A 23,046-nucleotide genomic window follows, 5' to 3' on the forward strand; every position below is an offset into this window, starting at 1 on the left:
AAGTTCAGAAATACGAATGAATAGACCATCGGTCAAATGCGGCTGTTATTTCATACAACACGGGTATTCACTATTAATTCGTATTTGGGTGTTAGTCTCCTGAATGCTCAAGTGCGGGTGTTTTTTTTTTGCGATTCGTTAAAAAAAGCAGCAAAAAAATATACCTGCTTTTTCCTGGCGAGTTTGGATAATCATGCACGGATCAGTGAGATCTGTGCATGGTTATCTATGTGAAAGGGTCGTTTAGTGTAAAAACTGAAAAAAAAATTGCGTGGGGTCCCCCCTCCAAAGCACAACCAGCCTCGGGCTCTTTGAGCCGGTCCTGGTTGCAAAAATATGGGGGGAAAATTGACAGGGGTTCCCTCATATTTTAACAACCAGCACCGGGCTCTGCGCCTGGTCCTGGTGCCAAAAATATGGGGGGACAAAAAGCGTATGGGTCCCCCGTATATTTAACACCAGCACTGGGTTCCACTAGTCAGATAGATAATGCCACAGCCGGGGGACACTTTTATATAGGTCCCTGCGGCCCTGGCATTAAATCACTAACTAGTTACCCCTGGCCGGGGTACCCTGGAGGAGTGGGGACCCCTTAAATCAAGGGGTCCCCCCCCTCCAGCCACCCAATGGCAGGGGTGAAGCCCGAGGCTGTCCCCCCCATCCAAGGGCTGCGGATGGGGAGCTGATAGCCATGTGTAAAAAAAAAAATATTGTTTTTTGTAGCAGTACTACAAGTCCCAGCAAGCCTCCCCCGCAAGCTGGTACTTGGAGAACCACAAGTACCAGCATGCGGGAGGAAAACGGGCCCACTGGTATCTGTAGTACTACTACACAAAAAATACCCAAATAAAAACAGAAATCACACACCTTGAAAGTAAAACTTTATTACATACATGCACACCTACATTCACACATACTTACCTATGTTCACACGATGGTCGGTCCACTTCTCCAAGTAGAATCCATGGGGTACCTGTGAATAAAATTATACTCACAAAAATCCAGTGTAGATCTGTCCTCTTCTGAGCTTGTAACCACGTACTTGGCAAAAAAACAAACCGAAAAACCCGAGCCACGCACTGAAAGGGGTCCCATTTTTACACATGGGACCCCTTTCCCCGACTGCTGAGACCCCCCGTTACTCCTGTCACAGAGGGTCCCTTCAGCCAATCAGGGAGCGCCACGTCGTGGCACTCTCCTGATTGCCTGTGCGCTCCTGAGCTGTCAGTCAGGCTGCGCACGGCAGAGATACAATGTAGCGCATAGGCGCTACATTGTATCCAATGGTGGGAACTTTGCGGTCAGCGGTTGACCGCGAGTAACCTCACCGCTGCCCGCAAAGTTCCCAACTTCCGAAATACGGACTTTTTGGAGTGAGAGTGAGATAGTGAAACCTTTGTTTTTTGAGGGCTCAATGTACACAAACTAGTGTTGTGCACCGGAAATTTTTCGGGTTTTGTGTTTTGGTTTTGGGTTCGGTTCCGCGGCCGTGTTTTGGGTTCGAACGCGTTTTGGCAAAACCTCACCGAATTTTTTTTGTCGGATTCGGGTGTGTTTTGGATTCGGGTGTTTTTTTCAAAAAACCCTAAAAAACAGCTTAAATCATAGAATTTGGGGGTCATTTTGATCCCATAGTATTATTAACCTCAATAACCATAATTTCCACTCATTTCCAGTCTATTCTGAACACCTCACACCTCACAATAATATTTTTAGTCCTAAAATTTGCACCGAGGTCGCTGGATGGCTAAGCTAAGCGACACAAGTGGCCGACACAAACACCTGGCCCATCTAGGAGTGGCACTGCAGTGTCACGCAGGATGGCCCTTCAAAAAAATACTCCCCAAACAGCACATGACGCAAAGAAAAAAAGAGGCGCAATGAGGTAGCTGTGTGACTAAGCTAAGCGACCCTAGTGGCCGACACAAACACCTGGCCCATCTAGGAGTGGCACTGCAGTGTCACGCAGGATGGCCCTTCAAAAAAATACTCCCCAAACAGCACATGAAGCAAAGAAAAAAAGAGGCGCAATGAGGTAGCTGTGTGACTAAGCTAAGCGACCCTAGTGGCCGACACAAACACCTGGCCCATCTAGGAGTGGCACTGCAGTGTCACGCAGGATGGCCCTTCAAAAAAATACTCCCCAAACAGCACATGACGCAAAGAAAAAAAGAGGCGCACTTGCAGGGGGCGTGCAAATGGTGGAAGGCGCAAGCTCTTCCCGTCCAGTGTTGGGAAGGTCAGGCATCGCAACCGACACAATTGGACTCTCCTTGGGGATTTGTGATTTCGAAGAACGCACAGTTCTTTGCTGTGCTTTTGCCAGCTTAAGTCTTTTCTTTTTTCTAGCGAGAAGATGAGTGCTTCCATCCTCATGTGAAGCTGAACCACTAGCCATGAACATAGGCCAGGGCCTCAGCCGTTCCTTGCCACTCCGTGTCGTAAATGGCATATTGGCAAGTTTACGCTTCTCCTCAGACGCTTTTAATTTTGATTTTTGGGTCATTTTACTGATCTTTTGTGTTTTGGATTGTACATGCTCTGTACTATGACATTGGGCATCGGCCTTGGCAGACGACGTTGATGGCATTTCATCGTCTCGGCCATGACTAGTGGCAGCAGCTTCAGCACGAGGTGGAAGTGGATCTTGATCTTTCCCTATTTTTTTAACCTCCACATTTTTGTTCTCCATATTTTAATGCGCACAACTAAAAGCCACCACAGGTACACAATGTAGATGGATGGATAGTATAGTATTATATTACTTATGGACGACGAGTGCACTGACGACACAGAGGTAGGTACAGCCGTGGCCTACCGTACTGCTATATATATATATATATATATAATATACTGTATAATAATAATAACGGACCGGGTGGACACTGTCAGCAGACTGCTAAACTAGTACGAAGAAAAAAAAAACCACCACAGGTATACAATGTAGATGGATGGATAGTATAGTATTATATTACTTATGGACGACGAGTGCACTGACGACACAGAGGTAGGTACAGCCGTGGCCTACCGTACTGCTATATATATATATATATATATATATATATATATATATATATATAATATACTGTATAATAATAATAACGGACCTGGTGGACACTGTCAGCAGACTGCTAAACTACTAGTATGAAGAAAAAAAAAACCACCACAGGTATACAATGTAGATGGATGGATACTATAGTATAGTATTATATTACTTATGGACGACGAGTGCACTGACGACACAGAGGTAGGTACAGCCGTGGCCTACCGTACTGCTATATACATATATAATATACTGTATAATAATAACGGACCTGGTGGACACTGTCAGCAGACTGCTAAACTAGTATGAAGAAAAAAAAAGCCACCACAGGAGTGTTTTTCAGGCAGACAAACGTATATTGGACTGGTGGTCACTGTCAGCAAAACTGTGCACTGTACTCCTGCTATAACTGCTCCCCAGTCCCCACAATTAGGCAGTGTGAGCAGTGCACTCAGCACAGATATATGCAGCAGTGCAGCACACTGAGTGAGCACAGATATGGTGGAGCGTTTTTTTTCAGGCAGAGAAACAACGGATTAAACTCACTGGTGGTATAATCAAAACCCTGCACTGTACTCCCTAACAGCTGCTCCCCGTCCCCAATCCTCCTTACAATTATAACTAAGTCACTCAGTCTTTTCTACTATAACGGAGAGGACGCCAGCCACGTCCTCTCCCTATCAATCTCAATGCACATGTGAAAATGGCGGCGACGCGCGGCTCCTTATATAGAATCCGAATCTCGCGAGAATCCGACAGCGGGATGATGACGTTCGGGCGCGCTCGGGTTAACCGAGCAAGGCGGGAGGATCCGAGTCGCTCGGACCCGTGAAAAAAAAGGTAAAGTTCGGGCGGGTTCGGATCCCGAGGATCCAAACCCGCTCATCACTAACACAAACTTTGTTTAATACACAAAGTTATTAAAAATATTGTATTAAATGACCCTCAGGCTGTGTGTATAAGGTGTATATGAAACATAAATGAATTGTGTGAATGTACACATACTCTGTTTAATGCACAAAGTTATAAAAAAAATATATTTATGAAACATAATTGCATTCTGTGCTTAGACTTAGGTCCCATCACCATGACATCTCATTATGGTATCTAATTATTACAAAATACGGAAAAATCCGATATCCAAAATACCTCTGGTCCCAAGTGTTTTGGATAAGGGATACTCAACCTGTATTAGCAAAAGAGGGTACTTGTTGTGGCAGATTTTACTACTTCAGCAACAAAGACAGCTCACCTTGCTAATACTTCATAAGCAATTGTGTCAGGTGAGGTCAGCATGGAACTGCATGTGTAAAACATTATCTGCAAAGAGCAGCAGTAGGTGGGAGCGTACACTCCAGGATCATAATTTGCCTACGGCATAGAGAAGGATATGATAATCTGCCTGTACTGCATACATTACTTATCACAGTGACAATGCATGGCTGCATGTTGGGTGTTGCATTAATAAAAGACAATCAGAGCCGGCCTTAGGCATAGGCAAACTAGGCAAATGCCTAGGGCATTTGGTATGCTTAGGGGCACCAGCAGCTTCTGCTGATTAAAATGATATGTGGCATGCCTATATTCTGTGTGTGACTGCGGCTGTATCTGCATACGAAATGCTACATTGCAGTGTATTCCTGGAAATCACTGTAATGTATCATTTTGTATGCAGATACAGCCGTAGTCGCACACAGAATATAGGCATGCTGCATATCATTTTAATCAGCAGAAGCTGCTTGTGCATTCTAGCCACATAGTAATGCAAATAATATGAGGCATTTTCATAAACAAAAGGCACCCGATGTTAGCAGAGCTACCAGCTGACTCATGCCAGGCATCTCCTGCAGAACTAGCGGCGGTGCTAGGGGGCACCAGCCAAAATCTTGCCTAGGGCATCAAATTGGTTAGGGCCGGCTCTGAAGACAATGGTCTACTAAGCATTGTAATATGAGATGGATCCTCCATTTCCATGTTCATGACAAATAGACAAGTGCATGTGTGGTGCCAGCCTAAAACACTACAAAGCCCTTGTGTGCCTGAGTTATTGTTCCCGACAGTGAAGGATTGCTGTGGTCCTGCAATGTTGTGGGGTGTATTTTCCATGCTTCCTTTGGTGGCAGGCAATAACCTTAGAAAAGTTCTTTCAAACCTATTTACTACTTAGGGGTGTATTCAATAGCTGTCGCAAGCTGCCGTCTTGTCGGAAAGACGGCAGCTTCCAACAGATTTCGGTCGGAAGGGGTTCCGATCTATTCAATATGGGCTGTTTTCCGTGGACGTGGATCGGCGTCCTTCTTTTGGAAATTTTGCCAAATTCAAAAGGTTTTGGCCCCGTTTCCGACAATCTCAATCCGACTGAAAAGTCAGATTGAGGTGAGGAGATGGGGGAGCGCTGCGGCAGGCTAAGGGCAGCTGGGCATGCAGGTATTTGACGGGTGTCCCCCCTGCAGTGCTTCCCGGCTGGCACTGGGATACATGGCTGAGTGCCGTGATGTGCGGCTCCCTCCGGCAGCTCCCTGCAATCTCACATACAGGGAGCTGCTGACAGCAGCTGCATGGACACCGGCCAAATACGACAGTCAGATTTGGCCACTCTATTGAATAGGGCTTGTCGGATCCGTTCTGACAAATGTATGTCAGAATGGATCCGACTCTTATTGAATATACCCCTTAATGGTAATTAATGATCATCATCACTCCATGTTGCAGCATTATTTTCCAATTTACAGTGGTCTCTTCAATTTCACCATCCAAAGAGCATGGGTGGTCATTCAGCGGTTTGAGGAATGAGATGCTGATATTTTCCATACTGTATGTCATGGCCTATTCAATAAGCAGACCAGAACTCAATCCGGCATTGAATACAGTCACGGGTGTAGCTAGGGTGGCTCTGGTGGAGCGTGAGCTCCGGGTGATGGAAAAGTTAGAGGGCGCGCAGCCGACTTCCCCCTCCCTCCGTCCACTATACCGCAGGCTGCTGTACAGGCAGCTTCAGAGCAGGAGAAGGAGAAGCAGAAGGGCGCACACTGACTCAGACTCAGAGACTAGGTAGGGAACAGGGCAGACCAGTGGCGACAGCAGGAGACACTGACAGCCAGCACATGCCGGAGCTCTGCTGCCCTCTTTATATGTCTCATTGTCTGCTTGTAGCTGTGCAGAAAGGTTACTTCTGTCCTTCTACACTACTCTCTGCCCCAGCTGCTGCAGCACCTCTTTCTGCCCCATCTGCTGCAGCACCTCTCTCTGTCCCAGCTGTCCTCTCTCTGCATTAGAAGCTGCAGAGTAACATATATAAGCGGCTCTACCGTGGTGTAACGTGTATCAATGGGTCTACTGTGGCATAACATGTATTGTATAAGGGACTCTACTGTGTGTCGTAAAGTGTATAAGGGGCTTTACTGTGTTGTGTAACATGTATAAAGGGCTCTACTGTGTGGCGTAACGTGTATAAGGGGCTTTACTGTGTTGTGTAACATGTATAAGCGGCTCTACTGTGGCATAACATGTATAAGCGGCTCTACTGTGGCATAACATGTATAAGCGGCTCTACTGTGGCATATCATGTATAAGGGGCTCTACTGTGTGGCGTAACGTGTATAAGGGGCTTTACTGTGTTGTGTAACATGTATAAGCGGCTCTACTGTGGCATAACATGTATAAGCGGCTCTACTGTGGCATAACATGTATAAGCGGCTCTACTGTGGCATAACATGCATAAGCGGCTCTACTGTGGCATAACATGTATAAGGGGCTCTACTGTGTGGCGTAACGTGTATAAGGGGCTTTACTGTGTTGTGTAACATGTATAAGCGGCTCTACTGTGGCATAACATGTATAAGCGGCTCTACTGGGGCATAACATGTATAAGCGGCTCTACTGTGGCATAACATGTATAAGGGGCTCTACTGTGTGGCGTAACGTGTATAAGGGGCTTTACTGTGTTGTGTAACATGTATAAGGGGCTCTACTATGTGGCGTAAAGTGTATAAGGGGTACTACTGTGTGGTGTAATGTGACTAATGGACACTATTTTGGTGTAATGTGAATAATGGACAATACTGTAAGGTGCAATCTAAATTGGTACTATTCTGTGGCCACACCCATTTCCCATGAAGCCAGGCCCCTATATTTCTGTTGTGCACCTTAGGCGCATACTGTCCCTATTTTAAACATGGGGGAAACTTTTGTCCTGATATCCACAAGGTCTAGAACTAGCCCTGTCACCAATTTAGGATTTTTTTATATTTTTTCTTTTCAAATGTAACATGCCCCCAATTCCGTACAGGGGAGGGGGTGCCAAAACATACCCTTGCTCCGGGCACCATGGCACCTAGCTACACTTCTGAATACAGTCTATTCTGAACTGTGCCTTGGACAACATTTTCCATCATCAACCAGGCATCAATTAAGCGCATATATTGTGAAAGCTGTTGCTGTCTTCTCCTTCACAATTCAATGCCACAGCACGGGTGTAGTATGGTATGCCGGCGGCCGGTCTATCGGCGACCAGCATACCGGCGCCGGGAGCCTGACCGCCGGCATATCGACAGTGTGGCGAGCGCAAATGAGCCCCTTGCGGGCTCGCTGCGGGCACGGTGGCGCGCTACGCGCGCCATGCTATTTATTCTCCCTCCAGGGGGGTCGTGGACCCCCACGAGGGAGAATATGTGTCGGTATGCCGGGTGTCGGTATGCCGGGTGTCGTGCTTCCGGCGCCGGTATACTGTGCGCCGGGATCCCGACATTCGGCATCCAGAAGACCACCCCCACAGCACATACAGGTCATACAAGACCCACAAGGTGGCTCAATGACCTTCAAAGTAAATTTAAATTGGTGTTTACATTTTTTTGCATGCCACCTGTAAATGACTGATAAGAGCAGAAAATCGCAAATCTCTGTCACATATTAATGTTTTACCCCTTAAATTCAGTGATTAACTGTGTGAAGCAGGGGTGGGGAACCTTTGACCCGCCAGCTGTTGTTGAACTATACATATCAGCATGCCTTGCTACAGTTTTCTATTTGGCCAGGCTAAACCTGTTGCAGGGCATGCTGGGATGTGTAGTTCTGCAACAGCTGGAGGGCCGACGGTTCCCCATCTATGGTGTAAAGCATGGGTGGGTAAGCTGTGATCGTCAAGCTGCTGTGGAACTACACATCCCAGCATGCCCTGCCCCCTTCGGAGCACTAATTTAGCAACTGCAAGTTTCTAATTAGCTTAATTAGTCAGCAATTACTCATCTTCTGAAGCTGTGTCTTCTGTATACAACATTTTTTCAACCTCAACAACTATGTAACTATCTGCAGCACCAGTGAGTATGTAGTGTGTGTGAGTGTTTGCAAAAGTGTATGAGTGTGTAAATATGTGTGAGTGAGTGAGAGTGAGTGAGTGAGTGAGTGAGTGAGTGTGTGCATGAGTGTGTGTGTATGCAAGGGCGGATTTAGGAGTGAGGACGCCCCTAGGCACAACAGTAACGGCCACCCCACGCCTTCCTAATTTTATTATTTGAATTGATTGGTCATAAGGCCTCATTTTAGGATAGCCACTTTAATAGAATAATGAAAAAGCTACTATGACTTTATTTTATTTGTAATTATGTGTACATATTTACTAAGTAGGGCAGCTTACAGGGGTGGTATGTGCATGTGCTACCCAATTACACTCCATTCAAGATTGCTTATGGTACAGTACAGTGGAAATATTTTGCAGTTACTGGTACTTTTTGGGCTGACAGTACCAACACAAGCATCCAAGTGCCGCCCCCAAACAAGTGCCGCCCCTAGGCAGGTGCCTTACGTGCCTAATGGGAAATTTGCCACTGTGTGTGTGACCCCGGGGTGTGTGACCGCTCCTGAGTGTGTAAGCCCCTCCAGAGTCGACCACTGGGAGAACTACACCTACCAACAGCCTTTGTGCTTACCAGCAGCCCTGGGACTCTCAGTAGCCCCCTCCCCAGTTAGAAAATGCTGCGGAGACCACCCCCGCAGATCCCCCCCCCCCCTTGTTTTTTTTAATGTGCCACAGGGTTTGGTTACTGATGGTATCAGGGGCGCGCATACCTGTGGTAATCCAAAACTGTGCGCAAAGTAAGCAAGGTTTTTTACCTCGCTTAACCTCCTCCCAATTGAATCCCCCCCTAAATGTTCGACTTAAATCCAGTTTTACTACCTGATAACACTTTTACATTAAAACTGTGCTAAAGGTGTAGAAACATAAATTAAAGCAAGAAAGTTTAGTCACATAGAGAGCAATGAGTCTGGTGGGTAAAACATTTCTTATGTCTTCCTGACAGCTCTTATCTCTTTGCGCTAGTACATCAATTTATGCCTTCAAATCCAATTCAACTTTTGATCCAGTAACTCCTTGTGCCTTGTGCGCTTCTGTACTCTGCTGGACTTTGCACTTTTAATTCTGTTTATATTCCTTTTTTTCTCCCGATTGGCATGAATTATTCATTTGGTTGGATAAATCTGTTGCCACATTTGCTTTAGATAAACAAAAAAAAAATTTGGTGTCTTACTAAGCCAAACGTTTGAGATGAAGTCCTCAGGAAGGCTGAGTCTTGCACATCAACCAGCAAATTAAATTTACTTCTTTCAGAAATGACCTGTTTCTCTTCAACATATTTTGGAGATCAATATTTTATATTTACAGTATGTCTGGGAAGCGCAATTACCTATTTGCAGTGAAACGACTCTTTAGTCTAAAAGTCATATTAAATTAAGCAACATAAGTATGCTGATGCAGTAAAGATTCTGCAAGATAATTAGTTTGCCATGAATTGTCTCTGTTTTGGCTTCCACAATCTTGAATTAATAAGCAAAGCTATTCCTTTCTTATCTCAAGCACATCAGGAATATCCTGTAGAAAAAACAAAAGTATTAGATTAAAGAATTGAATTATTGACTCGGATCTTTTACAGTCTTAAGTGTGCCTTGTAAAAATAAATTACTGACCAACATTATACGAGGTTGAAGACTTCCTCAGCTCATACGTCTTTATACAATAAGTGCTGATGGCTAAATGAGTAGAGTGATTGGCAAAAGTCTGGATTTTGGTGGAAAAACCTTTTCCAAACAAATATGCCCGCAAATCTTTCCTGCAAAAAAACCCCCATATAATTTAGATACTACTAAAATTACTACTTGGTAAGTTATGTACTACAGTACTTACAGTATTATTTACACTTTACAATATATGCTGTCTCCACAGCTAACGAAATTTCGGTGGGTCACAATTCATACCTGGTTTTGAATGGTCTGCTGATTACATGTTCAAATAAAACTGGAGATGAGCGGGTTCGATTCTCAGAGAACCGAACTCACCCCAAACATCACATTCCAAGCCAGAATCCGAGTCCGGCTCAGGACTTCCCGCTAGACTCGGAAACCAAAACGAGGCAAAATGTCATCATCCCGCTGTCAGATTCTTGTGGGTTTTAGATTCCATATAAACAGCCGCGTGACGCCGCCATTTTCACTCCGGACTTGGAGAGTGAGGGAGACAGAGCTCTGTCTCTCTGTGGGTGGTGGCGTTGGGTGGGGTCAGTGTGTGTTCTATAGGGGTGCTGCTGCAGTCACTGTGGTGTCCCTGTGCTTTTAGCGGTGCTGTCCTGGCTGTCACTGGTGTATCATGTGCTGTTAGGGGTGCTGCAGCTGTACATGGATGTTGCTGTCCTGGCTGTCACTGTGTTGTACATGGGGCAGGGGCACTATCCTTCTGTATGCTATGAAAATACAAGGGTGCTGGCTGTAAAAATTCAGGGGTGCAGTAAAAATAAATATACACTGGCCCTGTCTTGTATGCTGTAAAAATTCAGGGGTGCAGTAAAAATAAATATACACTGGCCCTGTCTTGTATGCTGTAAAAATTCTGGGGTGCAGTGAAAACAAGTGTACACTGGCCCTGTCTTATATGCTGTAAAAATTCTGGGGTGCTGTTGTTAAAATAAATGTGCACTGGCCCTGTCTTGTATGCTGTAAAAATTCTGGGGTGCAGTGAAAATAAAAGTACACTGGCCCTGTTTTATATGTTGCAAACATTCTGGGGTGCTGTTGTTAAAATAAATGTACACTGGCCCTGTCTTGTTAGCTGTAAAAATTCTAGGGTGCAGTGAAAATAAATGTACACTGGCCCTGTCTTGTATGCTGTAAAAATTCTGAGGTGCATTGAAAATAAATGTACTCTGGCCCTATCTTGTATGCTGTAAAAATATAGGGGTGCTGTTGTTAAAATAAAAGTACACTGGTCCTGTATGCTGTAAAAATACAGGGGTGCTGTTGTTAAAATAAAAGTAGTCTGGTCCTGTATGCTGTAATAATACAAGGGTGCTGTTGTTAAAATAAAAGTACACTGGTCTTGTATGCTGTAAAAATACAGAGGTGCAGTAAAAATAAATGTACACTGGCCCTGCCTTGTATGCTGTAAAATTACAGGGGTGTTGTGAAAATACAGAGGTGCTGGCATTGTCTGCAGTTGCGATGTCTATGCCTGACTGTCACAACACTCTTTGGGAAGAGGAGGCTCCTACCACCATTTGCAAGCCCTCTGCAATTGCTGGGAGGAGCACCGCCAGTCCAGTTGCTGATATTGAGATTGAGGATGTCATTGTAGAAGTAGAACCAGGATGAGGAGGATATTAGTGTAGCTGGTACTGAGGAGGATATTGACGATGAGGATTCTGATGGTGATGTGGTTTGTTTGAATAAGGCACCAGTGGAGACAGTTCAGTTGTTGGCCATGGGATGAAAAAGCCCATTGTCATGCCTGGGCAAAATACCAAAAAAACCACCTCTACAGTGTGGTATTATTTCTCCACAAATCCAGACAACAGGTGTCAAGCCATCTATTGCCTTTGTCAATCCATAATAAGTATGGGTAAGGATATTAACCACCTAGGTACATCCTCCCTTATACATCACCTGCAGCGCATTCATCATAAGTCATTGTCAAGTTCAGAAACTTTGGGTAATAGTGTAAGCAGTCCACTGAAACCTAATTGATGTGATTTGTTTGAATATTATTTCTCTGTGAGGATAATTATGTAAACACTGAAGGGGGGTCTCTACAGAGACAAGATATCGTCCTCATCCTCAGATTCCCCCATCTGAGGATGAGGACCATATCTTGTTTCTGTAGAGCCAGTTTGTGCAAGGAGAGATTAATTGCTACTTTTTTGGTGGGGGCCCAAACAAAGCAATCATTTAAGCCACAGTCGTGTGGCAGACCCTGTCACTGAAATTATTGGTTTGTTAAAGTGTGCATGTCCTGTTTATAAAACATAAGGGTGGGTGGGAGGGCCCAAGGACAAATCCATCTTGCACATCTTTTCTTTGTCTGCCACATCATTTATGGGGTACTGCCTTATATGAGGTGCTGCCCCTCTACTATATCAGTCCAGTGGTGCTGTTGCCTCTCTGCTGTGCTCTGTAATTCCCCAGGGGTGCTGCCTATGCTGTATAAGTCATGGGGTTCTTCCGTATAATTCCAGTGGTGCTGCAGTACTTGATCCTAGGTTTAAATTAAAGCCTAGAGCAGATATTAAACAAGCTTCAACATCACAAACAGATTTGTGAAAACATAGCCGCAAAGGTGGAAATGGAAATTGCTATTTTGATGAAGTGTTTTTAATAAAAGGGAGGGAGGGAGGGAGAGACCACATTTGTGGACAAAGTCAGTGTGACTCAGAAGAGACAGAATCATAATCCAGCACAGCTGCCAGAGAGGTAAAAGAGAGATTTTCTGGTGAAGCATTAGAGAGAGATTCTTCTCAATTATTTCATGTTAGGGACTCACTCAAACGAATGGTTCAAATTAGTCAACCTTAATTTTGATTTATTATTGATGTTCCACATTTTGGGATTATTTATTTAGAAGATGCGCATTTGTTGTACAGGGTTCTTTTCCTAAGGGCTGCCTTGGGTTATCGCAAGACCTCATGGTGTTAGAAGGACAGAGTTTCAATGATCTTGCATTGCATCAGCTTTCCATTGCACTGCAGCACTAGATGGGCCAAAAGCTCCTGTTAGGCACAAACAGTTACGGAATAAGGCCCAGTATGAAGTCTCATGGTGGCTTGCAGCCAAGAAAATGTCTGGCTTGCCAGGCTGAGGCATGCTGTGGGCACAGAGGTTAGCATTGCTTCCTCTCACAGTCCTACTTATAGTATGAAATGATTTTTGACTGTAGAGTGGTAAGCTCCGCTAGGGCAGTGGCTCAATAACAAAAAATTCACTGCACAGTCGTGCTTAGTACTGTACCAAACCCACCTGAACTCAACTTGCCCCATTCAGGGCTGCTGTGGGGGCTCAGGAGGGGCTGCTTTATTTAAAAATTAAATATGAAAAAAATAAACAAGACACACAGGTATGCTCACATGCGTGTAACTGGGAGCTGTGAAAAACAAAAATAAGGCATCTGCCACAAAATATGTAAATAAAAATGCAATTAAAAAAAATGGAAAAAAGGAAACCCACGAAATTTTCACAAAATAAGCCTCCAGACTCCATGGAGGGGATAATATCCAATCTTGATCCTGTGGTATACACCAGTTTATTTGCATCCCAGCATTAAATCCGAGATTATCTTAATCCCTGATCAAGGAGAAAGGGGTACAAATTCGGAGGCTTTGGCCCCTAGTTTTTCAGTTTGTCCAGAAATGTGGTAATTAATTATATATTTGCTTGGTTGAAGTCCTTTCCGTTCCACACCAATATAGGAGTGGAGGTGAAAGCCTGTGTGTTATTCCTGATTGTGTGTGCCTCTTTAATTTTTAATCACCTTCTTGACACTGTCCTCTTCCTCTTGCCTCTTCTCATAATGTGAAAAGTCATCAAAGAAGGAGGTGGTATGTTTGTAGTTAGCTATGATTTGGGGAAATTGGCGAGCTTTTTCCAGAGGGACCACCTGTTGCTGAAATGATGGTTTTATTAAACGGTGCATGTCCTGTTTAAACAACATAAGGCTGGGTGGGAGGGTGGGAGGGTGGGAGGGCCCAAGATAATTCCATCTTGTACCTCTTTTTGTTCTTTGCATTATGTGCTCTGTGGGGCCTAGTTTTTAAAACTGCCATCCTGTCTGCCACTGCAGAAGCAGACAGATGGGCCAGGTGTTTGTGCCACCCACTTGTGTCACTTAGCTTAGTCATTTAGCTACCTTGATGAAATCTTTTGTCCTAAAATCAATATTGTGAGTTGTGAGGTGTTCAGAATAGACTGGAAATGAGTGGAAATGAATGTTATTGAGGTTAATAATAACGTAGGATCTAAATTACCCACAAATTCTGTGATTTTAACAATTTTTATGGGTGGTCTTCAGTATGCCGAATGTCGGGATCCCGGCGCACAGTATACCGGCGCCGGAATCCCGACACCCGGCATACCAACACCTATTTTCCCTCGTGGGGGTCCACGACCCCCCTGGAGGGAGAATAAAATAGTGTGGTGCGCGTAGCGCGCCACCGTGCCTGCAGCGTGGCGAGCGCAGCGAGCCCGCAAGGGGCTCCTTTGCGCTCGCCACGCTGTCGGTATGCCGGCGGTCGGGCTCCCGGCACCGGTATGCTGGTCGCCGGGAGCCCGAGCGCCGGCATACCGTACTACACCCATTTTTATGTTTTTTTTTCAAAAAAACATCCAGATCCAAAACCAAAACCCAAAAGGGTGGTTTTGGCAAAACCAATCCAGATCCAAAACACGAGCGGAGATCCAGATCCAAAACCAAAAACACGAAACCCGAAAAGTGTCCGCCGCATGAAGAAAAATGCAAGGATCCAGCCAAATTGACCTACCTTCTCTTTTGGTATGTGGTTATTATTTGTAGTTAACATCTTTGTGTGTAAACATAAGGATTAGTATGTTGAGATTGTGAAGCCTACCAGAGGATCAAACCTTTGGTCAATCTACTAAGAGAGGGTTCACTACGATATGCCGGCGGTCGGGCTCCCGGCGACCAGCATACCGGTGCCTGGAGCCCGACTGCCAGCTTACCGACAGTGTGGCGAGCGCAAATGAGCCCCTTGCGGGCTCGGTGGCGCGTTACGCGTGCCACGCTATTTTATTCTCCCTCCAGGGGGGTCGAATAAGTGTCGGTATGCCGGCTGTCGGGATCCCGGCGCCGGTATACTGTGCGCCGGGATCCCGTCAGTCGGCATACTGAAGACCACCCCTGAGAGAAGCTTGTTAAACATTAGCTGATTTGAGCATCTAACAATAAATGTTGCCCAACCTTTTATATATATATATATATATATATATATATAAAACAAAAAATCAACCCTAATATCTTGCGCTATACCTCTAGTCTCAAACCAACAAGAAATACCCTCTGTCAGATAAGGTATTAAAAGTAGATTACAAATAGAAATGGATTCTCGTGGGAGCCAATATGCCTTTTGTATGACAATAATTAAAAGTTTTTATTGTACAGAAACAAACGATATTTATCCTAAGCGTTCGTTATTGACATAACCTTCTAAAAATTCATATAAAACAATATTACAATCTTATACATAAATTACAGTTGGATGTGAGGATTTTACAGCCAGGTGATCACAGTCAGAACTCGAAATGGATGTATCTCCAACCAGATGTTTGTGATAAGGACTTTGTTAACCAGACGTTGCAAAACCCTGATAGTATAGCTATATATATACACTGCTCAAAAAAATAAAGGGAACACTAAAATAACACATCCTACATCTGAATGAATGAAATATTATTATTAAATACTTTGTTCTTTACATAGTTGAATGTGCTGACAACAAAATCACACAGAAATGATCAATGGAAATCAAATGTATTAACCCATGGAGGTCTGGATTTGGAGTCACCCTCAAAATTAAAGTGGAAAAACACACTACAGGCTGATCCAACTTTGATGTAATGTCCATAAAACAAGTCAAAATGAGGCTCAGTAGTGTGTGTGGCCTCCACGTGCCTGTATGACCTCCCTACAATGCCTGGGCATGCTCCTGATGGGGTGGCGGATGGTCTGAGGGATCTCCTCCCTGACCTGGACTAAAGCATCCGCCAACTCCTGGACAGTCTGTGGTGCAACGTGGTATTGGTGGATGGATCGTGACATGATGTCCCAGATATGCTCAATTGGATTCAGGTCTGGGGAACGGCCGGGCCAGTCCATAGCATCAATGCCTTCATCTTGCAGGAACTGATGACACACTCCAGCCACATGAGGCCTAGCATTGTCTTGCATTAGGAGGAACCCAGTGTCACTGACCTAGATTGAGTGTGTTGTGAACTCGGGGATTCTTCCGATGGTTGGGAAGAGGAACCACAACTGGGCCGGAACAGGGGTGACCTGATATAGGATTTCCTCATACAGGACTCTGACAGTAAGGTTTGGTGAAATATTGAAGAGCTTTATTGCAGGAAAAGAACAACTCAAAGTCATATAGCATAAAGGAAACTTATGAGGGAATGTCCAGGCCCATTGAAGGGTTTGTGAGCAATGTTAAAGATACTGGTGACTAAAGAAATTGTGAGCGATGTTTTAAAAAACACTGGTGATTTGAAGAACTTGTAAACGGTGGTTAAAGACACAGATGACTTACAGAACTTGAGAACGGAGATTAAGACGCTGGTGATTTGAAGAACTTAAGTGCAGTGGTTTAAGACGCTGATGATTTGTAGAACTTGAGAATGGTGACTGAGACGCTGATGATTTGAAGAACTTAAGTGCAGTGGTTTAAGACGCTGATGATTTGTAGAACTTGAGAACGGTGACTGAGACGCTGATGATTTGAAGAACTTAAGTGCAGTGGTTTAAGACGCTGATGATTCATAGAACTTGTGAACGGTGACTATGACGCTGATGATTTGCAGAACTTGAGAACGGTGATTAGGGCCCACAGCCCACGCTGATTCCTAGGAGCACTGGTGACTGGACCGCAGAGAGACACACCAGCCGCTGGGAACGCTGGAACCTGTGCAGCAAACTGGCACCTGGAAATGCCGGAGACACTGGAGTACAGCTTCAGAGATTCTCGCCGGGAACAAGAGCGCTGGCATCCACTTCAGGGGAAAGACGATACTCAGGCGCCGAGGCTCTGTCCGGCGTCTGACTTTGAATCTCCCGCCACCGCTGGATTGGCGGAACAGTCTGATGACGTCACCTGCCCCCCGCCCACGTGATGCCGGGTGTCATGGCGGCGCCCCTGCCTTGGAGAACCGCCGGGAGCCGCGCCACGCCGGAGCCCGTGGCCCACCGAAGGCGGAGGCCGCAACACAGACCAGCAGGCACGCAGGGGTAAGCGCGGCGAACGCCGCCTCTGACGTGTGACACCCAGGGCCAACCGCACCAGCATATGGTCTCACAAGGGGTCTGAGGATCTCATCTCAGTACCTAATGGTAGTCAGGCTACCTCTGGCAAGCACAAGGAGGGCTGTGCGGCCCCCTAAAGAAATGCCACCCCACACCATTACTGACCCACTGCCAAACCGGTCATGCTGGAGGATGTTGCAGGCAGCAGAACATTCTCCTTGCCGTTTCCAGACTCTGTCACGTCTGTCACATGTGCTCAGTGAGAACCTGCTTTCATCTCTGAAGAGCACAGGGCGCCAGTGGCGAATTTGCCAATCTTGGTGTTCTCTGGCAAATGCCAAACGTCTTGCACGGTGTTGGGCTGTAAGCACAGCCCCCACCTGTGGACGTCGGGCCCTCGTACCACCCTCATGGAGTCTGTTTCTGATCGTTTGAGTAGACACATGCACATTTGTGGCTTGCTGGAGGTCATTTTGCAGGGCTCTGGCAGTGCTCCTCCTGTTACTCCTTGCACAAAAGCAGAGGTAGCAGTCCTGCTGCTGGGTTGTTGCCCTCCTACGGCCTCCTCCACATCTCCTGATGTACTGGCCTGTCTCCTGCAAGCGCCTCCATACTCTGGACACTACGCTGACAGACACAGCAAACCTTCTTGCCACAGCTCGCATTGATGTGCCATCCTGGATGAGCTGCACTACCTGAGCCACTTGTGTGGGTTGTAGGGAGGTCATACAGGCACGTGGAGGCCACACACACTACTGAGCCTCATTTTGACTTGTTTTAAGGACATTACAACAAAGTTGGATCAGCCTCAGAGGCGTCACTCACCAGTTTGACACCCGGTGCGGCTCCTGGTCAAAAAGGGGCGTGACTTCGCGGGTGCCGTCAGAAGGGGCGTGGCTTTGCAATATGGGGGTGTGGTTGCGCTGCACATGGGTGTGGCTTCGCTTCCCGACCCCCGTTTCCGTGACTAAGGGGGTGCGGGAGGTGCTGGCTGACCCCGGAGACTGCAGTGTCGGCTTCTTCACAGTGACAGAAGTCGGGCACTGCACGTAATGTTACAGTGCAGTACCCGGCTCCTGTCACTGAGCAGGAGCCGACACTTTGGTGACACCCCTCGGTGGTTGACACCCGGGTGCGGGCCGCACCCCCCGCACCCCGGTTGTGACGCCACTGATCACCTGTAGTGTTTTTCCACTTTAATTTTGAGGGTGACTCCAAATCCAGACCTCCATGGGTTAATAAATTTGATTTCCATTGATAATTTTTGTGTGATTTTGTTGTCAGCACATTCAACTATGTAAATAACAAAGTATTTAATAATAATATTTCATTCATTCAGATGTAGGATGTGTTATTTTAGTGTTCCCTTTATTTTTTTGAGCAGTGTATATAGATATAGATACAGATATATATGAATAGATAGATAGATAGATAGATAGATAGATAGATAGATAGATAGATAGATAGATAGATAGATAGATAAAGGTATATATGTATAGGACATGTGTATGCTTTTCATGCTAGATTAACTGTGTCTATGCCATTGGTAAGGGTTCTTTGATCTATAAAAAGACATAGGTTTGCAACCAGACATTAACACATTATCCATTTAAAATCACCCGTTGTTCAAATGATATGTAACATATAGGCACAATGCAGAGAATGGAGAATACACACTGAGTGGACGCATCTGTGAGTGAGTCAAACAGGAGCTACACAAATGTTCCACACACCACCTCCCGTTCCTCATTTCCACATAGCTGTTCTCTAATAGATATCTGTGTCTATAAGTGCACACAGCATTACTGATGATCAGATAGTGTGTTGGCTATTTCTAATAGAATGAAACATCGACACGTTTGGAGGCTCTATGGATTTGTCAGACACAGTTTGTATCCATCTTTATTTAGAGGCACATTCTTCTTCCGTACAAGGAATAATGCTAAAAGCCTTGCTGACTGCAGTTGGGATTTTCCGTAGGGTAAAAAAAGAGCTACCATGCTGGTATTTACAGACTTTACAGAATAAGCCCCTTGGAGAATATACCTTTGTGTCTTTCGCAATTACACATTTCATTTTACAAAGCACTAAACTGTTCTGTGACTGAAGTTCAGTCCTGGAGTTTGTACTTGTCGCTGTCACGATCCGGGTATCTGGACGCCATTACCTGCCGTTTAGGTGTCTTCTGAGACTGGCCCAGCGTTCCAAGTCCGGATCTCATCTGTGTCAACACTCTGCACATCCCTCCTGTCATTCTGAGACACTACCACAGCGGCGCCATGTTTGAATCCAACATGGCGTCTCCCGTCCTCCGCGGCCTCCGCCGCCGTTACTGTGTTATTGTTGCAGGTTCTCAGAATCGTGTATCATGCCTGCCGCGGCCTCTGCTGCCCTCTAAGTGTCTCAGCATATAACTGTCATCTGGCGTCTCCTGTCCTCCGCGGCCGGCGCCGCCATTATCATTATGTTTGCACATTTCATTTCAAACCAGTTTTCCCTCCAGGTTCCAGCATGGGCGCAGCCATGTTGGATTTGATCACATGCTCCAATTCCTCCAATCCACCGTCTCTGGAATCTGCATAATTGCCCAGCCAATGCCTGCATAGCAGCAGGTATAAGTATCCTGTGTCTGGGCCAGATAGATGTCAGTGCTTTGAATGTCATACCTTGTTCCAGTCTCTCTCTCCTGTGGCTTGTTTCTCCAGGTTCCAGTTCCTGTCTCCAGCATCCACAAAGAGACCCGCACCTGCTTTCCATCCTGCAGGTGCAGCCTGACTCTATAGCCTTCCGTGGCTGTCCAGTTTCCAGCTATCTACTATCTGCTTCCAAGCAGCCAGCTTTCAACTGATTCCAGCTTCTACCAAACACCGGTGCTGATCCAGCGGATCCTATCTTACCAGCAGTATCCACTACCACCGGTAATCATCTATCAGCTATTCTGTTTCTACGCTCACTAGCATCTCACATCATTCACTCTGTGTTCATCACCTGGCTGGTTCCATCCAGCATCCATTCCGTGACTTTAGTACCTGGCTGATTCCATTCAGCATCCACCCTGTGTTTCATCACCTGGCTGATTCCACTCAGCATCCACTCCGAGTCTTACCACCTGGCTGGTTCCATCCAGCTGATACAGCAGCATACTCAAGTTACAGATTCACCTGCTACAACTACTGGCATGTTCCTCGGCTATTTCTACTACTACAACCTTCTATGGTTATGTGTTCCAGGAACTGTGTTATTTGCCACTGTCTTTGCTAAACCTTGAATACTGCTTGTTATCACACGGAGTCTGTTAATAAACTTTATTTTGAATTTTAAACTGGTTGTCATGGTCACACCTTCGGGTAATCATTCTGCACTTACATGTCCAGGGGTCTGATTAAACCTCCCAGGTTTAATTTCATCTCAGCCCCTACAACTGAGGCTTCCTCCCGTCAGCCTAAACCCTCAGTTGTGACAGTAAGCACTGACCATATGAATCCAGCCGGAGACCAGGATCAAGCGGCTAGACCTATGCAAGAACTGGTAGCCAGACTCGAACATCAGGAGGCTACACAAGGTCACATCATTTGCTGTCTCCAGGATCTCTCTACTCGGCTGGATGGGATTCAGACGACCCTCCGTGGACCTGTCACGTCTGATGCGTCCACCACAGTGACTCCAGCTGTAACCCCACCCACCTTACCCATTTCCATTCCACGTCTTCATCTTCCAACGCCAGCAAAATTTGACGGATCTCCAAGGTTCTGCAGGGGATTTCTCAACCAATGCGAAATCCATTTTGAGCTTCAACCTGGCAACTTCCCCAGTGACCGTACCAAAGTTGCTTATATTATTTCTCTCCTCAGTGGCTCAGCCCTTGATTGGGCATCACCGTTATGGGAGAAGTCTGATCCCCTGCTGTCCTCCTATACTGACTTTGTAGCATCATTCAGGCGCATCTTCGACGAGCCGGGCCGGGTTTCCTCTGCTTCATCTGAGATTCTCCGTCTACGCCAGGGAACACGTACTGTGGGACAGTATCTTATACAGTTCAAAATCCTGGCATCTGAACTGGCCTGGAACGATGAGGCCCTGTATGCTGCATTCTGGCATAGCTTGTCAGAACGCATTAAAGATGAGTTAGCTACCAGAGACTTGCCTTCTAAGTTGGATGAGCTAATTTCACTATGCACGAAGGTTGATCTACGGTTCAGAGAGAGAGCAACCGAGCGAGGAAGATCATCCGTTCCTAAATCTTCTGCTCCTCCTCCTCGTCAACCATCTCCATCCAAGGATGAGCCTATGCAAATTGGTCGTTCCCGTCTATCTCCCGCTGAGCGCCGAAGACGCCTCTCCGAGTCTCTATGTCTCTACTGTGCAGCTCCGTCGCACACTATCAACGCTTGTCCCAAACGTTCGGGAAACTCCAGATCCTAGCTCGCCAAGGAGAGGGCCGGCTAGGAGTAATGATCTCCTCTCCATCTCCTCATGATTGTAACCTCCCAGTGTCGCTCCAAATTGCTCAACGTTACAGGAACGTCATTGCCCTCCTTGATTCCGGAGCAGCTGGGAATTTCATAACCGAAGCTTATGTTAAACGGTGGTCCCTACCCACCGAGAGACTGTCCTCGTCCATCTCTTTGACTGCCGTGGATGGCAGCAAGATTTTTGACGCAGTCATTTCCTTAAGGACTCTTCCAGTTCGTCTGAGAGTGGGAGTTCTTCATTCTGAGTATATTTCTTTTCTAGTGATTCCAAGAGCCACACATCCAGTGGTTTTAGGCCTTCCATGGCTCCGTCTCCACAACCCATCGATTGACTGGACGACTACGCAAATAATGGCATGGGGTCCCTCCTGTGCTGAGACTTGTTTAGCCAAAGTTCTTCCTGTTTGTTCTTCCTTCCCCAGGTCATCTGATGTTCCACCTCCTCCATATCAAGACTTCACGGACGTGTTCAGTAAAGCCTCTGCTGATATCCTTCCTCCTCATAGAGAATGAGACTGCCCAATCGACCTAATTCCAGGGAAGGTTCCACCGCGAGGCCGAACTTATCCGTTGTCTCTGCCTGAGACACACTCCATGGAAGAGTACATCAAAGAGAACCTGGCGAAGGGTTTCATCCGACCATCTTCTTCTCCAGCCGGCGCAGGCTTCTTCTTCGTTAAGAAGAAAGACGGTGGTCTGCGTCCGTGCATCGACTACAGAGGTCTGAACGACATTACCGTTAAGAACCGATACCCTTTACCCCTGATTACAGAACTCTTCGATAGAGTTAGTGGTGCAACCATTTTCACAAAGCTGGACTTGAGGGGTGCCTACAATCTCATCCGAATCCGTGAGGGTGACGAGTGGAAGACCGCCTTTAACACCCGTGACGGACATTATGAGTACCTCGTCATGCCCTTCGGATTGAGCAACGCTCCAGCAGTCTTCCAGCACTTCGTGAATGAGATCTTCAGGGACATCTTATACCGCCATGTCGTGGTTTATCTAGATGACATCCTCATCTTTGCTAATAATCTAGAAGATCATCGTTTCTGGGTAAAGGAGGTTCTTTCCCGTCTCCGTGTCAATCACCTCTATTGTAAATTGGAGAAGTGTGTGTTTGAAGTTAAAACCATTCCATTTCTAGGTTACATTGTGTCCGGTTCCGGACTAGAGATGGATCCTGAGAAACTCCAAGCAATCCAGAATTGGCCTATACCCTTAACCCTCAAAGGGGTCCAGAGGTTCTT

At 46.0% G+C, this 23,046-nt stretch overlaps 1 long non-coding RNA gene across 4 annotated transcripts in view; it reads right to left on the bottom strand.

Moving 5' to 3' along the window:
- LOC134957085 (uncharacterized) overlaps positions 1-23,046 on the bottom strand; it is a 342,583-nt gene that overhangs the window by 110,649 nt on the left and 208,888 nt on the right. The window contains exons 4-5 of one of the 4 annotated variants that reach the window (XR_010186447.1): positions 10,004-10,146; positions 9,054-9,908 (exon numbers count right to left, since the gene is read on the bottom strand). The exons of 2 other annotated variants lie outside the window; for them this stretch is intronic. This is a non-coding gene — a long non-coding RNA (uncharacterized LOC134957085). Of the gene's footprint in view, positions 1-9,053; positions 9,909-10,003; positions 10,147-23,046 lie in introns of those variants that run through there. One more of the 4 variants, XR_010186450.1, reaches the window with a different exon arrangement.

Source organism: Pseudophryne corroboree, chromosome 9 (assembly GCF_028390025.1).
Source record: "Pseudophryne corroboree isolate aPseCor3 chromosome 9, aPseCor3.hap2, whole genome shotgun sequence".
NCBI classification, from domain to species: domain Eukaryota; kingdom Metazoa; phylum Chordata; class Amphibia; order Anura; family Myobatrachidae; genus Pseudophryne; species Pseudophryne corroboree.